This window comes from Coenobita brevimanus, unplaced genomic scaffold (assembly GCF_032717465.1).
Source record: "Coenobita brevimanus isolate Jiangsu-jjx unplaced genomic scaffold, ASM3271746v2 jjx.HiC_scaffold_1282, whole genome shotgun sequence".
NCBI lineage: Eukaryota > Metazoa > Arthropoda > Malacostraca > Decapoda > Coenobitidae > Coenobita > Coenobita brevimanus.
Genome location: NW_027642103.1, coordinates 131,812 through 156,764, shown reverse-complemented (window position 1 = coordinate 156,764; position 24,953 = coordinate 131,812). Strand labels below are relative to the sequence as shown.

General features: G+C 40.5%; 1 pseudogene; it reads left to right on the top strand.

Annotated features, from left to right (window-relative positions):
* The first annotated feature begins 1,793 nt into the window (after positions 1–1,793).
* LOC145389561 (small ribosomal subunit protein uS10m-like) lies at positions 1,794–24,467 on the top strand (annotated as a pseudogene).
* Positions 24,468–24,953: the final 486 nt, after the last annotated feature.

The window sequence follows — 24,953 nt, the reverse complement described above, 5'->3', positions numbered from 1 at the left end:
ATACTGGTACTTAGTCACCAAGCATAGATTTTAATGCCAACAACCATTTTATAATGCCACTAAGTAATTGTGTTACTAAACAAACTTTGTCAAAAATTGCAGCTTTCAGCTAGAGTGATCTTCATTCATATGCTTCTAGCAGCTCTAAAATATGGTCATAGTGAGGGACGCCTTCATGTGGTGGCGCTGATGTAACTGGGTGCTTCTACTGCCCACCCACACAAACATCCCTCAACTATCTCCCAAACATTAGTCGTACCCTGCAGGAGAACAATTTCAACACCCCTCGCCTCATCTTTCAAACAACGGTTGTGGGCTGCAGGAACGCAATTTCAGGCTGCAATCCATAGGGTTTATATTTCTAATGAACCTGGAGCCACAGCAACAATATACATGAAGATCACTCTACCCAGGTCCACCACGAGGAGGTAAGCTGCTCGGACCCACACCATGCCCGTCCCAACCACCCTTCCATTGGACATGCTGCCATCATCATCATCATCATTGCATAGGCCCTGCAGTTTGATATGCTGAAATCTGTGTTGAACGATGGCAATAGACGTTTGACATTTGGAGAAACGTTTCAAACTGGAAGCATTTAGTCTTCAATTTCTTCTTGATCTTTGTCTTTGGAACACTCCGAGAACAGGAAGTGGTGTGTGTGACAAAGAAACCACACCAAGAGCAGGAACTGGTGTGAGACACAGAAACCACACCAGGAACAGGAACTGATGTATGATGCAAAGAAACCACACCAGGAACAGGAACTGATGTGTGTGATGCAAAGAAACCACACCAGGAACAGGAACTGATGTGTGTGACGCAAAGAAACCACACCAGGAACAGGAACTGGTGTGTGTGACGCAAAGAAACCACACCAAGAAGAGGAACTGGTGTGTGTGACGCAAAGAAACCACACCAAGAAGAGGAACTGGTGTGTGTGACGCAAAGAAACCACACCAGGAACAGGAACTGGTGTGTGTGACGCAAAGAAACCACACCAGGAACAGGAACTGGTGTGTGTGACGCAAAGAAACCACACCAGGAACAGGAACTGGTGTGTGTGACGCAAAGAAACCACACCAGGAACAGGAACTGGTGGGTGTGACGCAAAGAAACCACACCAGGAACAGGAACTGGTGGGTGTGACGCAAAGAAACCACACCAGGAACAGGAACTGGTGTGTGTGTGGAATTGTAAGCTCACGCTGGGAACGGAATCGAATGCTGGCCGAAAAGCAATCCCCGCTGGTGCACGCTTAGCACCTTCCAAACCAATGTGCATCGAAAAAGTTCTAGCTAGCGAATCAAGCTGGCCCATACCACAGGCTTTATCCGGATATATTTTTTATACAGTGTAGCTTGGTGACATTTTGGTGACATCGTACTTTAGAATACCTTGGTGACGTTTCGGTGACATCGTACTTTTATAATATATAAAAGTACATCTAATCTGGAAACCTAGCAGCTTGGTGACATTTTTAACAATTAAAAATCTCATCCATTTAGGAAGCTAATGAATTGGAGACACCCTGGAAGACACACACACACACACACACACTACAAATGCCTTTCTAAAGGCTTGCCAGTTAATACAGAATATTCAGGTGGTACATGTGGCTGTGATCAAAAGCGATCTAACTCAAGGGGTGTTTGGGGTGCCATGCCCATCAGAGCAATGGCGCATAAATCATTGCCATCAGATCAATGGAGTGAACCAGAGCCATCAGAGCAATGGAGTGTGAACCATAGCCGTCAGAGCAATGGTGTGTGAAGACTGGGTGGATGTGAAATATGTATCAGCGTCCCACGTATGACATTCAGATAAGTGCTGGTGCCCTGATTAACGAGCAACACATCGGCCCAGACTATACTCAATTCAACAAGTCCGACACCATCAGGAATGACATCAGTGCCTTAGGTGTTGATGACCCCACAGATATGGTGCCAGGCAGGGTGAAAATGGCATATAGTCCGATTGTTTGTTGTACCCAGGGGTTATGGCCTCAAAAGCGTCCTCTCAGGTACATCCAACACCCACACGGCACATAATAAACATTTGTGATAAAAATTACTAAAATCAAAATTGAAAATACATTATTCAATGGAAAGAAATATAAAAAAAACAACCACGTGATTGTCACACGCAAGGGCCGAGTGCATGTGATTGCTGGAACGTCCTCCCTTTGTGACATCTCGCCGTTCACCTTACGTGCCAGTTGTGGGTTCGCGCAGTACAACCTAGGGCCAGGGCATCACATTTAAGACCCCTTCTTAGCGACCCCCTCGTAAGAAGACCATCCCCACACAACTAGCAAGCATGGCGAGACGACATCAATTTGACAGAAACTGGGAGGCTATGTATGTGTTGACTATTCTAAGTACCCAACCATCCAGACCTCACACGAAGAGAGACAGTGAGAGAGAGGTAAAGGGGAGGGAGGGGGGGACATGACTCAGCCAGGGAAAACACCTGATATTCAGTCAGCTAAACGGTACGGTAAACCATACCATGTCTGGGCTTGGCAAATTTTTACGGCCGGACACCCACTCCTGACACCAACCCTCCCCAATTCATCCGGGCTTGGGACCGGCATTGAGTTGAGCCGGCATCCTCCTGGGATCAAACGCAACTCAATGGCTGGGTTAAAAGGTTACATACTCCTTCTAATTTAACTTGGCCTAAAACTGCCATCTACCCATGATTCCCTGCAAGGTTAACAAGCACCTGTCATCTGGTGTACGGATTATTATTTTTATATTTTTCCTCCCTCTGTTCTGTTATTTTATAATCATCATCATTGGGACCTCCTTGCCCACCCAGGGCAGGGTGAGGAGTAGAAATGTCCAGACAGCCCAAATTTGTCCAATCCAATGGGCCACGCTTCCATTCACTCATCATTCAAGCCCACGGAATCCTGGCTGTATCGGATAATTATGCAAAAACATTCAACATGTTCTGTGGCTTCACATAGCCTAAACATATCCAATAGTCAATCTGGACACTGTCACATTAAAAAAAGGGTTGCCAATTCCCTGATCATGCACTTCTCACAATATTCACCTTCTGCTTGGCCTACCTCGCCTCCTCCCTCCTTCAAATTCATCCAGCCAGCTCGATCTCTTGTCAGGTCCCTAGCCTCACCAACTTCCATACCTCTCTTCCTCACACACTTATCCACCATATCCCTCCACCTTCTCCTTGGCCTACCTCTCCTCCTCCGTCCTTTAAATTCACTCAGGTTAACCTTTTTCACCACTCTATTGTTATCCATTCTCTCCACATGACCATACCATCTCAGTACACTCTCTTCGATTCTGGTGTCCACAAACTTCCTCACTCTGCGACTTTCATGAATCACATTATTTCGTATCCTATCCACTCTCTGTACTCCATATACATATACAAGACAACAGCAATAATAATGCAAATATATCAATGGAAATTACAACAGGAAAAAATCTACATGAGTAATCAGAAAAATTGCACATCACAAAACAACAACAACAATAATAATAATAATAATAATAATAATAATAATGTACAGCAAATGCATAATAACAGGGAGAGAAAACGACTAACTCCCCCACATTTATTGCAAGCTAATTAAATAAGCATTTTATAACCTGAGGCTGCTGCCCTCTTTCTCTTCTCTTTCTCTCTCTCCTTTCTTTTCTGTCTGATTGTAAGTTTACTGTTTCAACGTAAAAACATGACCCCTTTCAGCTCAGTGACTATTTCACTAGTAACCAGGGAGATTCTAGAGTTGATTAGTAACCAAGGAGATTCTGAAGCCTGATTGCATGAAATAGAAGATTCATTTGATTAGTAACCGAGAAGACTACTGTACAATCACATGAATGAGGTTTGATTTGACTAGTAACCAAGGAGTATGATCACTGGGGAGGTTTGACTTGACTAGTAACCAAGAAGTATGATCGCTGGGGAGGTCTGACTAGTAACCAAGGAGATTCTAGAGTATGATGGCTGGGGAGGTTTGATTTGACTAGTAACTAAGGAGAATCTAGAGTATGATGGCTGGGGAGGTTTGATTTGACTAGTAACCAAGGAGATTCTAAAGCTTGATTGCAGGAAAGAGGTTTAATTTCACTAGTAACCAAGGAGATTATACAGAATGATTGCTGGAAATAGGTCTGATTCGACTAGTAACCAAGGAGGCTCTTAATGAACTTAGCCTATAATATTTTTTTAACAATCCAGAAATTAATTTGGATTGAATAAAAAAAAAGACAGGTTATAAAATACTTAGCCACATATTAATAATAATAATAATAATAATAATAATAACAATAATGACAAGCTGCTCCTCCACTTATGAAATTATAATTATCATCATCAATGTCATTATCTATCTATCAAGTCACTGTTCATTTATCTATCTATATTAGTTTTTATATCACTATAAATTATCTACCACCACCTATCTATCATCACCACTACCTATCACAACTGTCTAGCCATCATTATCACCATCTATCTATCATCACAACTGTCTAGCCATCATTATCACCATCTATCTATCATCACAACTGTCTATTCATCATTATCTATCACCATCTATTTATCATCATCACAACTGTCCATCCATCATTATCTATCACCATATATCTATCTATCATCATCACAACTGTCCATCCATCATTATCTATCACAATTGTATCTATCATCACCATCATCACAACTGTCTAGCCATCATTATCTATCACAATTGTATCTATCATCACCATCATCACAACTGTCTAGCCATCATTATCTATCACAATTGTATCTATCATCACCATCATCACAACTGTCTAGCCATCATTATCTATCACAATTGTATCTATCATCACCATCATCACAACTGTCCCTCATTGTCTATCACCATCTATCTATCTATCACCATCATCACAACTGTCTATCCATCATTATCCATCACAATTGTATCTATCACCTATCTATCAGAGGAACTCAATTTAGTGGTGAAGCAACTCTCAACATATCGATCAAACTATCTGTCAGTCTATCTATCTATAATATTTATCTATCTGCCTATCAGTCTATCTAAAAGATGCAGCAACTTAACATATCTATTGCACAGGAGCTCATATGGTGGAGAAACTAACATCTATCTATCTATCAATATATCTATCATAAGTGGTGGTGCAACTGTCAACACACTTTAACTTGGTCAAAGAAAATGCTAGTCACAAAGAAGTGCCATGGAGGGATGTACTGCATAGTAATATCACTAGAATATGCTGCTAGTCACAAAGAAGTGCCATGGAGGGATGTATTGCATAGTAATAACACTAGAATATGCTGCTAGTCACAAAGAAGTGCTATGGAGGAATGTATAGCATAGTATTAGCACTAGAATATGATGCTAGTCACAAAGAAGTGTTATGTGGGGTTGTACAGCATAGTATTAACACTGGAATATGATGCTAGTCACAAAGAAGTGCTAAGTGGGAATGTATTACCACAAAATTAAAATATATTGGCCAAGTTAAAGTGAAAGAAATATTGAATAACTCACGATTTTGATGCATTGTAGTTGTAGTGGTGGTGGTGGTAGTAGCCGTAGTAGTAGTAGTAGTAGCAGTAGTAACAGAAGCAGCAGTACTAGTAGTAGTAGCAGCAGTAGTAGTAGTAGTAACAGCAGCAGCAGTAGTAGTAGTAACAGCAGCAGCAGTAGTAGTATAGTAGTAGTAGTGCTGACAATTTCCTTATCATCGTCACTACACAGGATGGCCTTGCAGGAGGGCTCCTTGCCTGTAGTTCATGGGTCTGCTCCTTTAGACAACTGGGGTAACCAACAACTGAAAAAATAATCTGATTTTAGCAAACGATATCAAGTTAAGGAACTCTCTCATGGTAGGTTTTATCTAACCATCTATCTACCTATCTATCCATCTGATCTACCTTATCTATCTATTCATGTATCTACCTAGTAAACAATCACTCTACCTATCTTCTAACAATCAATTCATCTATTGAACATAATAAACAAACAATAACTTTGTATGCAGGGGAGGTATCATTCATTCATATCGTTTCAGTAACATATTATTAATATATTATAATCTTCTGAGTAACATTATTAACACATTCCCATCATTGAGTAACACATTAACACATTCCAATCTTTTCAGTAACACATGAACCCATTCCAATCTTTTGAGCATCACCAATAACACATTACCATCTTTTTCGTATCACTAACAACGCATTACAATCCAGTTAAGCATGTGGGAGGCCCGGGGCCCGCTTGGAAGGGAGGCCCCCTTTCCAACTCCCCCAATGGCATACACCACAGACTGGTAACCTAAATCCTAATATATAAATAGGACACTTTTAGTTAGGAAATACTGAACGGGGACTATTCATCCAATGCTGTAATATGTAATGCATAAACACGAAATGAAATGAACACAAGTTGCTCTGGTGGGAGGCCCCCTCTTGGGCTCCCCCCTTAATCCGGCGGTGCAGTGTTGTAAATGGTTTCTTGGCTTGCAGGAAACCATTTGGCTTGTCACTCAATGTACAGCCACCTGTAACGAAAAGAAAAGCATTAAGTAGTGACAGGAAAGATGGGAGAAATAGGAAGAGAGGAGGGCAGGCACAGAAAAAGAATGATAAAGGCTAAGGAAGAAGTAGGCAGCACTACATCAAGTGAGTGGATGATGGTCGCCACCACCTACCACTAACTCATCAACCTAAAATCCAAAAATGCCTTAGTATACTTATATCCTAGGTCTCTCCATTACCTTTTCTAACATTAATAAGTATAATTAATGTAAGTAAATTATTCATGTGGTCAAAATGTGATCAGAATAGAAAAATTACCAAGGCAACCATCTTCTGTGTACCTCTCACAATAAATCATCACATAATACACCAAGATTATCTTCACATATATCCTACTAATCTCCATTCACTTCTCAAACATTAGTAAGCATAACAGTGTGCGCAAAATACCTCTAAGTTCCTTGTCTTGTACAGCCTCTCTCCTGTCTTCCTAGCATCCTCCTACTGTCTTTTGGTGTGTTCTTCTCTTCCATTCTTTTTTCCTTGTCTGGTACAGTCCTACATGTTTTCCTTATATCCTACGTCCTGTCCTGTTTTCCTGCCATCCTCCTTTCCTCCTGTTTTCTTGACCTTCTAGCCTCCTTCACCCTCCTCCTCCCCTAAAACCCCAGTTATTATCCTGCTGTCTTCCCTTTTTTCTACACTCCCTTCTCCTTCCAGTCCTTGTATACTTTCCATTCACTACATCCTTACCTCCGTGCCTTCCTACACTCCTCCTGCCAGTCTTCTTTGCTCCTGTTTTCCTACCCTTCCTCCTCCTCTTCTTGAGTCTCTCTCTCATTGGCTTCTCGGTTCCTCTGCCCTTATCCTTTTCGTCTCCCTGGTCTCCACCCTTCCTCCGTACTGTCTTCCTTTTCTTCATCCATCTTCTTTGTCTCTTGCTCCTTCCTTCTTCCTGTCTTAGCATCTTACTCTTTTCTTACCTTCCAGATCTCCTAGAAGAGAACGGGATAAAGAGTAACTTACTGGACGAAATTTGAAACGACTTAAAAACGATCAATAAATAACTATACTGTTTTTACACTAACTTGGCTGAGATATTGGTCCTTTGCAGCATATTTCACACAGCTTAATGATAGAAAAAGACAATTCTACGGCTCTACATCCATTCCATAGCACTTCTTCGTGACTGGCACCGTATTCTTGGGTTAATCTCTCGTTAAAACCCAGTATTCAAGGCGGAGATGTGACAATTTTAGGCCAAGTTAGGGTAAAAAGGGTATAATCACTTAAATACCCTAACCATACTCACCTCTTTCTTACCTCCATTAACTGATTTCACAATAGCTGAATAGACAAGCTCCAGTAAGTAGGTAAAAGGTGGAATTAGAGATGGGGACTTAACAACTTTCTTAGACTTCACCTCACAATAGCACCAATCGTATCCTCAATCCATCCTAATTTCCACTTACTTATAATTACCAGTACACAGGAACGTGTTCATAAAATAGCTGCAACTAGAAAAAACTTAAAATCTATCTATTCCTGTCAATAATTTATCACAAAACACCAATTTCTTTACCATACTCTCATCCTCTTTATCCCTATTATATAACATTTAACATGAATAACAGAAAACGTTGAATAAAGAGGCTGTAACAAGGTAGAAAAATGGATCAGGATATCAAGATAACTTTCATCACCTCACAGTAACACAATTTCATCTTAAAACATAAAAATTCCCTTAACATTTATATCCTAGTTATCTCCATTTGCTTATCTAACACTAGCAGGCATATTATTGTACATAAATTACCCGCAAGAAGTCAATATATACAGACTTATAGGTGGATAATTATCTACACTTTCTTACATTTATTCTCGTAAAAACACGAAGATTTCCTTAACTGAAATCTAAGAGTGTTTCCCAAACTTTAACATCTGCCGGAACGCTTCTCAATCGCTGTTGCTTCTTGGCGCGCGCGGGAAAACACACAATTTGTCGCTTCTTGGCGCGCGCGGGAAAACACACACACACACACACACTTAATGATGTGAATCAACTGAAAATCATTGCATAGCTTCGTCATTCTTACAGTCTTCAGTGTGATGTATGGGCTTGCTTTTGGTGACAAATACTATCTATCTATCTATCTGAGAGGATGCTTCTTAGTTGCAGGCGCTTTATCAGGTTCTACATCCAAATTGTGTATTTGTTTTTAGTGGCAATATAGCGTGAGAAACCAGCTTCACACCTATACGGTGTTGCAAATGGCATCAGATGTTTCATTGCTCGTTTTGTAATATCAGGATACTCGTGCAAGAGCTTTGCCCAAAAGGTATGCAGCGAGTCTTTATCAAATGTTGTTCTGAGCGTTTGATCTATTAAAATTTCAATCAGCTGCTAATTTTCCTTCACAGACAGGGTTTGTCCTATTACAGAACCAGAATCCATAAATGGACAGAGGGTCTGCCTGCCTGAGAAATTATTCCCTCAAAGTATTACTTAATTGCCTTAAATGGTGAACAATGCATTCTCCTGAACTTCCATCCAACTACAAGGAATGTTTAGTCAGGAACAGATGAAGAGTTGGAAAACATTCACTTTGTTTTGCCTTTGCACAATCAACCTAAAAGTTTACTTTGAGAAGATTCAATTTTGTCCTGAACCTTCAGTATGTCACATCTGAGCCTTGCAATGACAAGTGCAGTTCATTTAGTTTTAAAAACATCTGTACAGTAAGATAGCCGTTTCACTGACCAGACTTCGTCACTATTTAACAGAGAAAAGCTGTTTCCTGTAAGAAAGATCACTCATCTTTCGTATCACACACACGTGAAAGAATTTTGCCGCGGGATAACCAGCGCACCTCCGTGTGCAGTAACTAAGCACTATGACTGGGCCCCATCTCCTAGCAGAGCCGTACGCAGCTGCGAATTTCGTGGTCTAGCTCTGATGAAATTTACCACCTTGAATACCTCATCCAGCATAACTTTAGTTCGCATGGCATCCTCATTACTGCAAGTGCACGTCTATCAAGGCAAGTGTCTGCCTGATGGAGCAACGTTTCTAATAAGAGCCAAAACACCTTTTACTGGGCCTGTCATTGCTTTTGCACCATCAGTGCAAACGGCTGTTATCTAATTATACTAAGTAGATAAACGTAAGTCAATTACCTGTATCCTGTATATGGGAAGGAAGCGAACTGGTGCGGTGCAGCATCCTTGCCGTGCGGTGCAGCATCCTTGCCGTCCCGGGACGTAACCTGAAAAGCAGTCAACAATTTTACACCATAAAACAATAAAACTTCCTGACCATTCTAACCTTTAAACAATATTAACTTGTCTAAATTTAACAAGTGCAATAATGTAGCTAACTTGGCTGAAAATGGTTGAAATCAAAGCCAAGTACGTGGGACGCCGGCCTCTTTGGCATCCGTTCACGTGAGACGCCGGCCTCTTAGGCGTCTGTTCATCCATCACCATTTACCATCTCAAAACACCAATAACCCTTATGATACCTAATTCAAAGTTATCTCTATTACCTTTACTAAAACTAGTAACAAGAATAATGGGGGCAAAACATGTGTAAGTAGTCAAAAACTTGAATTAGGACGGATACTTAACGAAGCCAAGTCTTCGGCGTCTCCTGCCCCAATTTTATCAATCATCTGAAAAACATAACCATTAAACCATTTCCCTACCATACCCACCTCCAAGTGATCACCAATAGCCTACCTAAAATCAGCAAATAAAGTAATGCTTGCAAATTAACTGTGACTAATAAAAGAAGGTGAATTAAAGTCGGATGCTTACCACGCTGTCCTCTTCTCTCAAAATGGCGTCGGGATCTGCTTGGCATTCATAAAATGTCCATTAGCAACTTACTATTAACCGAAAAAGACTTGTTTGGTCTAATTTTTTCCAGTTTAATATTTCCCAACCTTGGTTGCAGTGAAAGAAAAAATATAAAAAGATAAAACATTCTTATCCACGCGCACCTGCTGAATTTTGGCGCCAACCCGCCGATTTCAAAAGCTCAAAGTTTGCTTTACTCATTTCACTTTAAACAGCCCAAAACTGCCATCTGTATATCTTGACCGATGAGTCTCAGTTTTCTGGTGAAGACCCTCTGTTGAATTTCACCAATTTTGTGTGGAGACCACAGCTGAGACGGGTACTCTAGTTTAGGGAGGACCAGGGACTTCCAAATTGGTAATAGATGATCATTCTTACATTTTTTTTTCTTTTCTTTAACGTAATTCTCAGGATAATAATTCTTGCATTTTTCTTATCTAACCTAACAATCTACCATAATCTACGATTAACAACCCACACTAATCTAACGTAACTGAACCTACACTAATCTGACATAACCCTTTCGCTGCGCTTTATGACTATAGTCCTATGAATTATTCCCTTTCACTTCAGAAAAAGACTGTAGTCGACGGGGGATCAGGAAACGATTTGAACTGACCGCGGTTTACTGCCACGGGGTCCCGTTCGTGCCCGGGCCCTCAGACGGGTGGTGGTTAGTACTACTGGCGAGGATGAGGTGGCGATCATGTGCTCGTGGCGACGCACTTGTATTTTGTGTGTTGTGTAGCCGACTCAAGCTGCATGCAAGAAGATAATGAGTAATCGAGGAAGAAGAGACACAGGAAATGAAGAAAATATGGAACCCACACAAAGCAGGAAGGACGACACGTGAATCAGATGACTCCGAGAAAGAGGTGGGTGATACGCATGGAACCTTAAGCAAAAAGGTGAGAGGTGGCCAGTATGGCTTAAAATGTGATAATTGCAGGACGCGGATCCATAATGGAAGTCTAGGTGTCTGTTGAAGAATATAGGATGCTGGATCGGCTTGGTGTCAAAGCCATACCGGTATGGTATTGCATGAGATGTAATACCAAGGTAAAGGTGAAAGTGGAAGTTTTGAAGGAGAGGTTTAGTGCATTAGAACATATAGTGGATGAAATATATGGAAATGCAAAAGAAAGTCTAGTCAAACAGGTTACTGAAACAGTACTTGAGATTGTTAGAGAGGAAGAACACTGAAAAAAGTAGGCTAAATAACCTGGTACTGTGTGGAGTAATAGAATCAGACAAGGAACAGGGGCATGAACAAAGAGACGATGACATAGAGAGGTGTAAAGAAGTGTTCATAACAGGGACTGGTGTGACAGATGTAGGGATAGAAGCAGCAATAAGAATAGGGTATTTTTGATTGACGTCACAAACATTTGTGACGTCATCATCCTGGTGCATTGTGAGTTTGCAAGAACTAAAATTGTATTTGGAGGAAGTGGAAGCATCTATGAATTAATGTGGGTGGATAGGAGGGTAGTGGGGTAAAAGGTTTAGTCAATAAGGAGGAAGGTTAGGGGAGAGAGCTTGTGGAAGTAGTGGAAATTGAGCTGGGAAGTAGGGTGGTGAGTTGGAAATGCATTTTTTGGCTGGCTGTGAGCTGGAGAAATGGGTGCATGTAGAGGTAGGGAAATGTGCTAAAAGGTGATGAATGGGAATAAAAGGGAGAAATGAATGGGTGGATAAGGTAATTGGAAAAGTGAGGTGGCTGGCTTGGTGTTGTGTGCGGTGATTTTGGGTTCGGGTTTTCAAGATCTGGATTTATGGTGGGTGTAAGGTGCCGTAGGATTAATAAATAGGAATGTAGTGCAGAAAAAAGTGTACCAGGAAAGGAAAAGAATGGTAGATGAAGAGAAGGTTATGTTGGGGTTACGATTGTGTGTGTGTTGTGGGAATGGTGAGCTTGAAAAAGCATTTTTTATTTTTTAGACCTGTGGCAGGGTGTTGGCTGCTTGTAGTGGTGGGAGAATAGGTAGAATGGGTAGTAATAAAGGTAAAAAAGATTAGAAAAGGTGGAAGAGTGCAGTAGGATGAGTATTTGGCTGAAATGGGGTAGAATGGGTACTGTCGATTCATGGGTTCGGGTTATTGGCAGGAAACTAAAGTTGTTGTGGTGGGGGACAGAAGCATTTGTAAATATTGTTGAATGAATGGAGGGGTGGGACAGGTGGTGGTGCACCCAAAAAGGTGATAGTTGAGGGGAAGGATGTGTAACTGTTATGGAGAATTGGATTTTGTGTTCAGAAATGCCAACTACTGTAAGATAAGAATCATGAATATAAAAACAAATACTGAACTACTATCTAATAACTATAGAAACCACATAATACAGTAGAAGTCCTATTTTTCGGCATCTATGGGACCAGGCTAGTGCCGAAAAATCAAAATTGCCGAATTATCAAAAACCCTACCCACTCAATACCTTATATGTTTCGATGAACACTATCATCACTACTCATATCATTACAAATGTGCTTGGAGAGAGTACTGTATACTGTTTGATACTGTACAATACTGTAATGAATACAGTACTATACATGAATATGAAAAATAAAGAAATTAGTGAACATACTGTATATAAATGTAATGGTACTGTAGGCCTACAAGTTCACATGCACTTACCTAAACTTATAGTAGGTTCCTTAATTACATATGTACAATAGAAGGGGTTGATTGGACTCTGCTACTGCTGGAAGAAGTCTCCAGCAGTAGAGGGTCCTCATGGAGAATTTCAAGACTGACGAAAAAAATCGGAAAATCTGCTGAATGATCAGAGATTTTCATAAATGGGACTGTTTCTCAAAACTGCCAAAATGTCAGATTTGCCGGGGAATTGGATGCCGAAGAATTGGACTTTTACTGTAATATTGTTTGTGTTTTGATATGAATAATATCCAAACAAAAATAATCTTCACCTTGACAGCTTTGCAGTCACAGTGTGCTGTTACTACCACACCATCATGTGACGTCATGAATGTAGTGCTGCCTACTTCTTCCTTAGCCATTATCATTCATTTTCTGTGCCTGCCCTCCTCTTTTCCTATATTTCCCATCTTTCCTGTCACTTCTTGTTGCTCCTCTTTCCTTTACAGGTGGCTTTACATTGAGTGACAAGCCAAATGGTTTCCTATAAGCCAAGAAACCATTTACAACACTGGGTGGCAACCATATAACCAACCCATACGTTCTCCCTACGTGTCAACAAGTGGGTTGGTGGAGGGTTAGTGCCCCTCTCCGTAAAACCAATAACTCAAAGTCAAATGGCCACCCCTTACAGGATTATGGTGTCTGGCAATAGATAGATAGATAGACCATTCAGACCTAGCTGTCTCTGATTGTGTACGACACTACGGCAAAACGATGATCCGTATTTAACGATCTTTGTTCGGTAAAAGCCATGACACCTGGGAAATTGCCGAACAGCACGGTGTTTTGCTTTAATGAACTATCGGCTTTAACATCAGGGGTCTGGTACCAGTTAGTTCATTAAATTGAGGGTGTGCAGCACTGTATACAGTATATATATACTGTATACCATCTTCATCATCCTGTATACAGTAGAACCCCGGAATTCGTACACAATTCTTTCCTGGAGGCTGTACGAGTTGCGAATTGTTTGAAAACCGAATCATTTTTTTCCATAAGAAACAATGTATTTTGCATTAATCTGTACATAAAACCTTTAAAATAAAGACATATACCCTGTAGATTATATACATAAAAATTTCACTGCATCTTACCAGTCCTGAGGAGAGCTGATGGCTTAAGTGGATGCATATGGAGAGGAGGAGGAGGGGTTTTAGTTTTTGGAAGGGGAGTCACCTTCCATGAAAACTGTAGGAAACTGCCCTTCTGGTGTTTTTCTCTTTTCTGTCTCTCTGGACGAGGAGATGCTTGGGGCTGGGGAGATCCTTGGGGTTGGGGCATTTCTGTTCTCACTGCTTTCCTTTTAGCTCCAGCTGACTCACTGATCTTCTTAGGGCCCATGATTATGTACATTTTTCTAACGAAAATATGTAATTTGTCACAGTGTTTAATGGAGCTTGTATGACTGATGCATAGCTGTCGGAAGACAAAGCGAGGAAGGACACTAACCAGCTTGTGGTAAGCACAGGCTGGTCTACAGTATGTCTGCCATAACTTAGCTTCTTTCCACTTCATTGCAAAGTAAGACAGTATACGTAACTAAGGTTGTACAGCCCTTCCATAGCACTTCTTTGTAACTAGCACCATAATCTAGTGTTAATCTCTTGTTACAGCTTATTTTTCTATAACAGCAATAGTATGGTTCTACACCATTTCCATAGCACTTTATTATGACTTGCTCCATATTCAATTGTTAATCTCATGATACTGATCAAAATGCAAGATGGAGATGGCAGTTTTAGGCCAAGATAAGATAGGCAGAATACATATAGGCCTGGTTAGAGTGAATAAGCAAAGTTGCACTGAGTAAGAATAACAAAAGTTCATAATTCTACCCCCTTTGTACTTATTATTTCCTTGTTTCTGGATCCTACATAACCCTGTCTTTAAGTGGAAAAAAGGGCCAAGAAGATGGTAATGATGATTGTGATTTTAATGGTGATGATGATGCTGATGTTTCTCCCTAAAGAGAATAATATATGAGAATAATAATTTCTTTCTGATCACCTTTAGCATCTTCCAATATCTTTAGCATCTTCCAGTACTGTATGATAGACAGCATATGAATATTGCCATTTGATTATGGTCTCGTCAGCTTAGGAGACTTCCTGGTACTCATACTCATTTATTTAATTTGCACAGTACATTACACTCAAATATACAGTTGTATTGTAATAACCGAACTGAAACTTAACAAATTAATCACTGGTCTGACCAAGATTCGATCTCAGACCCTCGTGCTTGATACACGCACACGTTACCACTGAGCCAATGAGAGGGTCTCCTCTTTGCATCTAGGCAGTGCAGGCTTTTATACACCCTGTTACAGTATGTCATTCATGTCTTTATTATTGATGTATACTGCTTACATAACATAAAGAATATTGATGTCTTTTTCAGCCTGATGTTCTCTTTTATGTTTTATAATTTTAATATGGATATTGTTTGCATACAAGACAGTGTGAAGATGCTCTGTTTAGCTGTTAGTTATACCATAAAATTATTCTCTTGTACAAAGGAAAAGGGGAAAAAGAAGTGTGTGGTAATCATAGGGGCATTTGTCTTCTTAGTATAATAGGAAAAGTGTATGGTAGGATACTTATAGACAGAGTTAGAGAAAGAACAGGGAAATTATGAGAGAGGGGGGTGTGAGTTGGGAGCGGGGCAGTGAAATGGCGGGGGACAGGGCGACTTGGAGGCGATTTGTTTTTGGCCACCCTAAACGGGATTGAGGCGTCTGGCAATAGATAGGTAGATAGATTTCTGTAAATCACAGAGTTAATCAAGTAAGTAATGACAATCCTGCATATAACCAGAGTTTGCAGATGTATGTCATTGTGTTGTAAGTGTACAGTATAGTACTGTACTATGTTTTTTTGCTTAATTTTTCCAGTTGGATACAATATTTTGTATATATGCTGTACAGTATATCAGGCATGTTTAATTATGAATGACTGTGTATGACAAGACTTATGTAACTACCCTGTACTGGTGTGTGACAAGAAAAAGATGTTGATCAGTAGTTACGGTACCAGCTTTTCCTCTTAACACCTTTGGTCAGGTGACATTTTTATTGTATTCTTGCTAAAACTAGACAAATTTATTAATGCAGCATATTTTAACCTTTGGCAAAGGGCTGAAGGTATACGTTGTTTGCCTTCCACTGTGAAAAAGTGTTGCCTTGGCTAAATAACATCATCTAGGGCTAGCAGAAACATAAAGTACATCACTGGAGTGAAAGTGTTAATAGGTAATGATATTATTGCAGGTTGTGGATGATGGTGAGCCTGACCGTCTGTATAGCGTAATTGATGTGGAGTGCCGAGGACATGACCCAGCGGTGCTACCATCATACCTCACCTTCCTCTCCACCGCTGCATCTCACCTCGGAAGTACAGTTCAGGACATGTTAGTTCAACCTACTTTTTGTCTTATTAACCATATGTGACACATCAGGCTTTAAATATGAGATGTAGTTGGGGTTTATTGCATACAGAATACCATTCAAGTGTGAGTGATATAATGACTCTTGCTTTAATTATCTAAATTAATTAGCCCATCCCAGGCCCCTGTGCTCCTGATGGGGGAGGAGAAGATTGCATAACAGAGACATAGGTGGGTGGAGGGTTGGTCTTACTACTTTTCCACCCCTCTCTTGGCATCTCCTCATTCCAAGTGTTCCATAGCATCTCCAATTTCATATCATTTATAATTCATTGCAGCTTCTCCATCCATCCATTATGTTAAGGATCATACCTTACCCTAGCCATGTGGGAAAAAAGGTCAGTCATCATCATCATCCAGACCTCCTTTCCCACCCTAGGGCAGAGTGCACAGTAACAACGTCCAGACAGGCCAAATTTGCCCGATCCAATGGGCCACGCTTCGATTCGCTCACCATTCAAGCCCCCGATATCCTGGCTCTATCTGATATGTCAAAAACATTATGTAAATGAACTACGTCATATGTGCTTAAGTTGCAAAAATATCAGTGCAGTTTTTTTAAGCAATCCTTTGGTGAACATAAAAAGTTGATAAATACCAACTTCCATGAATAACATCCAAAGAAACACTGGAGAATGAGGAAGCAAAACTCAGAGCCCCTAAACACACACATTCTCTCTCTCTCTCTCTCTCTCTCTCTTTCTCTCTCTTTATGTCCCCATTGTCTTGACTCTGTGACCCTCTTTTACTTAGGCTCATTCCTTCCTGTTAATCATAAGGCCACTTCATTGTCTTCCACCCCAAGCCTCATTTATACGTAACCTTTCCATATGGCTTCGTCCTTTTATAGTTTGTTCTTGTTACCTTCAGATGGTTTTATTCAACATGGTAAACATATCTCTACCAACCCCCATCCTAAATCTTGCCCTAGCTGAATGTAAATGTCTTTAGGCAGAAGAAATACTGTAATACAAAAAATATGTAATCGTAGAGACTTGGTGACTAATTTTTACACACCTTCATTGTCTTTGTAACATTTTCTGGGTAGTGGATAAAGGTTGTTAGCTAAAGATAGGCAGTAGATTAGTCTTATACCTACCTTTATTCAGTAGCATTGTAATTGTGGCAGTATCACCATCATTTTAGAGCAGTTTTTTTGCATTCACATAGGGTGGGAAAATGTTTAAGAAGGCTGTTGCATCTGTTTTGTGCCAAGGAGAAAGAAATCTTGAGGTAGAATTATAGGCATAAATATTGATACAGTTCAATACTATGAATCAGCAGGATAAATAATGAGGTTAGTGAACAGTGAGTTTTAAAACCCAGTGGTGCAATCTGTGGTGACCAGCAAAGTTTCAGAATGTTATGGTGGGGTCACCTAACCGTTTGACGAAAGAGTGAAGTGGTAATTTCATCTGCAGTTGTACATTCTCCCCTTACATGGTAATTACAGACTTGAAAACTCAGCTTCTCCCCACCAAGGCTGTAAGCCATAAGACAAAAGTTGAATCCTCTGTGTTGTTGTTGTTGTTGTTGTGAACTTGTGACCCCAGGTTTATCTGAATGTGATCTGGGTGGACTGTAGATTGAAACTGGATTTCTCTTACAGTTCACCATCCTCTTTTAGGGGGATTGGGATGGAGTTGAGAATGTTTGAATAACCAGGCAGTTTTTGCTATGTCAGTTCCACCATGTGAAGGTATCCAGCTGCAGGATCAAGCCTCCCTGTTTAACTGAAATATAGTTTAAGAAATATCTGTATGCCTTTCCACAAGTAACTCTATAGCCCAATAGAGAAAAATATAAATCAGTCTAAAAGCTTATATCTTTCACAGAGCTTGGCCCACAAAGCACATAAAACGGTGGACATTACTGAAGTCGGTGCACATCCACAAGAAACACCGAGTGCAGTATGAAGCCAGAACCCATTTCCTCACTTTATCACTCCCGCGCCTCACACAGTCTACTGCTACACCTACCTTGAGTATATCCAGCGTAATCTTCCAGAGGGTGTCGCTATGAAAGTTACCAGGGTGAGAACCATTTAAGCGTATTGTTGAAATTTGAATGTTTGATGAATGAAAGCCAGGGTGGTTGTGAACATTGTGCATCTGAGCTGAAGGTCAGGAATCATTATGCAATAAGTCCCCATCCCCTCCCCTACCAAGTCCAAGTAAATTACATCTGGTGGTGCAATTAATAGAGTGCCCTGGTCAGAGCATATTGTGGCATATGCTGTGGTTGAAGTCCAGGAGATGGCCAGGGGTTTTTCTGTCATGTTGAGGCACCAGGGGCTCTGGTCTGAATTAATGGTAGCCTAATCTCAGGTCCCTACACTTGGATGAAGGCAAAATGGGATTTGTCATTTTCTTCTAGTCGTGGGGGGATTATGATTGAAGAGTTGAGAGGAAGGATGGGACTGGAGTGCATTGGTGTTGTGATGAGGAGGGATGGATTGAGATGGTTTGGGCATGGGGAGTGGATGGAGAATGATGATGAATTTGCTCATAGTCAGCAGAGGTAACAAGGAGACACAGCAGCACATTATCCTCTTTAATATGACAGCTCCACATAACCGCCGCCATGCAGCGCCCACCGTTGCCAGCACCCAAAACAAAAACAAATGAAGGCAGAGATGCGACATTAACTTAACAGAATTCCCTCGTTTCTTTCTTTAAAAAAAATAATAACTTTTCCAAAAAGACACAAACTTTAGTTACATACCTATGTCAGTAAGATCTCCCTTTTGCAAAATGTTTAACAATTTGAAAGTATTCACTCCTTTCTTTGTAAGGCAATCAGACAATTGCAATTCTGATCTAACCCAAATCATCTTTAAACAACCTTCCTGTATTAGCTGTTTTAGTGTGGCTAAATCTATTCTCAATCTCTTTTCACTTACATTTTTCATGGAGTGAACATTTTCAACCAAAGAATGATTATCCACATAGCAACAAATAGGAATTACATTCTTTTCATGTTCATGAAACAGGATTTCAGACAGGACACTTCCCAAATAATAGCACATATCTACAGCATCTGATGCAGCAAGGGTTTCAGCAGCCAAAGTGCTTTTAACTACTCTTCTTATTTTCTTTGCCTCCCATGCAAGTGGACAACTTTTACCATCTTCTCCAACAAGAAATATTATGAACCCTTCAGCACTTGAATATCCATCAGGCAAACTAGCATGGGATGCATCACTAAAGGCTACCAGCTTGATCTTGTTCAAATCTCCTAAGTGAGAAAACTTTAAACTACAGTCCACCATTTCTGTTTTTCTCAAACACTTGTTGGCTTGGATCACATTATCTACCTTGGGATGGTTCAGAACACAACTCATGTCAAGCACATCATAACTCACATCAGGTCTAGTATTTGTACTCAACCATCCAATCTGACCAACTAGACTTCTAAGATTTTCCTGCTCTATTGCATTACAATATTCCATCTTATTACAGCCTCAAGTGACATTGACAGGTATAGGTTTTACATTCTTAAGATACTCATTTTGACTCAAGGTTATTCCACTATCATCTTGTTTCACTTCTAGACCAATATATTTGAAAACACCAGATGTTTCCATTCCTACCTGAAACTCTGACTTAATCTTGGCAATTACATGATCTCTTAACACTTCAGTTCCACCCCATATAAAATCATCTACATGCATTAGAAAAACACCTGACAGTTCACATTCATGATACCAATAAAATCCATCTGGATCTGCCTTCAGTTGAGTACATCCCAGTTTTATGAGTAATGTTTTGACTGTGAAATACCATACCCTTGCTGCATCATTCAATCCATAAACACATTTGTTGAGCTTCCACAGAACCTTCTCAGAACAAACAGCTTCTTTTGGTGGCCTCAAAAATACCTCTCTTTCAAAATTATCTCCTTGGAGAAAAGCAGCTTTGATATCAATGGAGTTACATTTCCAGTTCATAGAAGCCATAAGTGACAAAAATATTCTCAAAATCTCTTTGCCTCCAGTGGGGGAATCTGTCCTAATGTGGTGGGATTCCTCAAATCCACGTGCCACAAGTCTAGCTTTTACCTGTTGTTTACCATTTACATTTTTCTCAGTACACACCCACCTCACAGACAATGATTGTTGACCTCTGTCTGGTACTTCCTCATACACTTTAAATTTTTGCCAGTTCTCTAACTCTCTTTGTTTTGCTCTTAGCACATCAACATCACTTTGCCTAGCATCAGATAGGAATACTTCATTGGTGTCTAGAGTCAATGGTTCATTAGCCTTCTCTTGTGGTGGAATGGAGGATTCCTCCTGCCACTGTTTCACCCCTAAAGCCCAGTCTATTGACTTAGGCGCACAACCATCATCCTGAATATTGAACCAGTTTTTGTACATTCCTGTTGCCTTACCCGCACGACTTAAAATAGTAGCTACTCTCCATTCATCAGAGTCAACAGGTCTGTACCTCACTCTCTGTCCTACTTTCGGAATGCTAACAGATCTAATTGAGAGAGAATCCTGTTCAGTGTCTTTCCTGTGTATGTCCTCTATGATCTCATTATCATCTGAGGTGCTCTCATCAGCTTCATCGTCATCTACGTCATGAACAGTTCCAATGACATTATTATTTAAGGTACAAACATCATCATTATTTGACCTACTTCTTACTTCACCTAAAAGCCTCTCTTTACCATTCTCAATATCAGTGCTCATATCATACTTCATTTCCGTAACTCTTGTTACATGTACCTTTACAATATAACTTCCATGTTTAATGATGACAGTTTTACCTTCCTGACCTATTACTGTACCAGGTCCCTTCCATTCATTATCACTCTCTCTTTTGAAATACACAAGCTCTCCATTCTGGAAGGTCCTTCCAACAGGCCTAACCTGATGCCTTAATGCACGTCTTATTCTTTCTGAAGTCTCAGCCCTTATAAATGCCTGGCGACTTGTATGAAGAGCATTCAGGTGCTTACCAAGTGTTTCACTTATTGTTGTGCCTTCCAGAGCTGGTAATGAATCATTCATGACATTAGGGAGCTTAGGGTTTCTGCCAAAAACCAATTGATACGGACTGTAACCCCCACCATCTGCAAACAATTTTTAGCATTTACAGCCCAAGCAAGTGCTATGTGTAGAGGACATGTGGGTTGATCAGCTATTATTTTCCTCACCATCTCATCAATTACTGCATGGTTCCTCTCACAGAGTCCATTGCTAAATGGACTCTCTGCAGCTGTGTGCATCACTCTAATATTTAAGTTCTCACACATGTCAGAAAACTCCTCATTGGCAAATTCTCCTCCATTATCAGCCAAAAATTGGTCTGGTGAACCTATACCAGTTCCTATCCACATTTCTACAACTTTATCAATGATCGTCTTCCTCCTCTTAGCATGTATAATTACAGACCTACTGTATCGTGTGGCAACATCAACAAGGTGCAAGAAGTATACCTCCCCTTTCTTCCACTCTTTTAAATCTATGGCCACAACCTCATTAAAATCTCTGGCTAAAGGTAAACTCACCACAGGCCTAGAAGGGGTTTTCTTATACTTCCTACAAATATTGCAATCATCAGTTATTTCCTTCACTAATCTGAAATAGTCTGTATCCTGTACCCCAGCGTCCTTCAATAACTGACTTAGACGTTTTACAGAGGGATGGGCAAACTGTTTGTGCAACTTCAACACACACTTCTTTTTTTCTTTCTTATCTGAACCTACAGTGAACATGACTTGCTTTACATCACTGGAATTGTTCTCTGTGATTGGAATACAATAATGACCCGAGACAGTACATTGTAACTTAATGCTCTTACCTAGCACAACTGCACAGTCATTTTCAACATCTAACTTAACTTTAGCTCTTTTCATTGATGGCTTACCAAATAGGAGAGGTATGTCACATTCTACTACATCAGATTAATTTTACAATGGAAACCTGCCAAAACACATGGAAATGTAACCTTCTTTAAAGAGGGAACAACTACACCATCACCAAATTTAAAGGTAGCTCCACTATTTTCTTCATGAACTTTCATACGTTTGTCATCAGGCAGTGAATCTAAGTAACTCTGTAGCCAATCCACCCCACAAACAGTAGATGAACATGCAGAATCCAATACAGCACAGTTGAAGGTGTCACCAACTAAATTTCTCATTTCATCACAGGACCCACTTCCACATGTTAGGTACACTTCGTCCTCGTCTTTAGGTCCACATTCAGGAAGTGACTCTACCTTTGCTTCATATACCTTTTTCTCTCTGTTTGTACATTTATTTGCATAATGATACTCAGATCTTCATATATGACATCGCGTAACATTACCTCTTGAGTCCACTGGGTTCTTTCGTGTACCCTTTTCAGTTCCACTCACAAAATTCCTGTAGCTAGGTCTATGTCCTCTTGTGGTGTTGTTGTTTCCTCCGCCAGTGCTGTTACCATTCCTCTTGTATCTCCCTTTGTCCGTAAAATTCACTTCCTCAGCAACATACACTGGCTCTGTCTTTATGGTGATGCCAGAATGAGCTTGGGAACTTTCTTGTGCAGCACTCGATGCAGGTACAGACTTAATCCCGAAGAATTTTCTGAGAGCTTCTACCATTTGTTGAAACATAGTTTCTGGCTTACTGTAATCCACTGCTGTTAAAGCTAATTGCTTGTCTCTATGTGATAGGCCTGCACAGTCAAGTAATTTAAATGCTAGGATACAGTTAGGAATGATAATGCCATGCTTTGATAGTTTCTTGTGCCGTTTTTCAAACTCAGTTATGTAGGCCTCTATGCTGCTGCTCTCACTTATCTGGAAAGTATCAAATTCAGACCAAGAATCATAAGCACTGGTTAATTTATCCTTCATGTACCACTTATCAAGACTTTGTAGCAGTTTAGTCATACCATCTTCACAAATCAAGTCTTGGATATTAACTTCACTAAAAACTCTGTCCCTTACCTCACTGCCCTCCAGAAAGGACAGGGCAACACTTAAAGCTTGTTTCTTAGGAGGTATAGTTGTCACTATCTGCCAAGCTTCCAGTTCGGTTTTCCACCTCTCATAACTCTTGTCCCCACCAAAAACAGGTGGAACACACTTCCCAGCTTGGCCACTCATCTTCTCAGTCGTATCTCGGTCTTCTTTAAATATACAGATCACCTCTGCTGACCCAACCACGCTCTGCTACCATTTGATGAATTTGCTCATAGTCAGCAGAGGTAACAAGGAGACAGCAGCAGCACATTATCCTCTTTAATATGACAGCTCCACATAACCGCCGCCATGCAGCGCCCACCGTTGCCAGCACCCAAAACAAAAACAAAACAAAACAAATGAAGGCAGAGATGCGACATTAACTTAACAAATGACAGTTGGGTGGGGAAGGTGAGAAGAGTGAACATCTGATGTAGGGTTGTAAGAGGCAGGCTGAAAAAGACCGGGGATGAGGTAATTGAGTGTGACCCCAGGGATAAGGGACTGCATAGCGAGGCACTACCCAACCCAACATTGTAAATGGTTTCTTGGTTCACAAGAAACCATTTGGCCTGTCACGTAGTGTAGAGAGACCCGAAGGCAGTACTTCACTGAGTGAGTGGATGATGGGTGCTCCCATCTGTCGTGTAAGAAAATATTATTTGGTAATGAAATTGCTGGGCATTGGAGTGCATAGCTATGGAGCGTCAGGTGCCATGTCATGAACTTTAGAGTTATGAAGTGAAGCCAGTAAACAATACATACCAGAGTGCACTAAATTAGCAGAATCATTTCTAATGCATGAGTGAAGTGCTTACTCTAACTTGTGCATACAGCCATACTTTGTATGGTTTGTTACTAACATCAGTGTATTGGATTGCAGTCAAGTAATTTATTTTTAATGCTGACATTGCCTAATATTGAATAGTTTTTGCTTTGCTAATGAGTGTATCATCCACAGCATGAACTCCAGAAGCTTCCCAACATGTCAAACCATCATCAGAAGTGTCGGTTTGATCATCAGACGCCTGCATCATCACTGCTTCATCAGTAGGTTAGTAATGTATATATAGTTGTTGTTGTTTTAGTCCTCCATCCTGTCATGTTTTCAACTTTGGCCATTGCCCTTTTGCCTAACTGGTAACCACTATGTTCAGACAGTTTTGTGGATTTAGTAGATTGTATTGTACAAGATTCGTTTCGTTTCGTTTCGTTTTTAAAGGCTCCAACATGCTTGCATGTGTCGGCCTTGGTCACCTAATGGCGGCTCTCCACGCTGCACGATCCATTGCAGCCTTCCCTGTTCAGTCCCTTAACCCTAAGGTCACAATTTGTGCTGAAGTACAGGTACTCAGCAAAAGCAGTAAAGGCTTTTGAGCATTTATGAGCAGAGGTGTGTGTAGGTGGTTGTGAAATTTACTGGGCCTCATTCGACTTGGCTTACATCAGGCAGCATGAAAGTCAATGAAGGACACTACAGATTTGTTTCCCACTAGTCAAAAC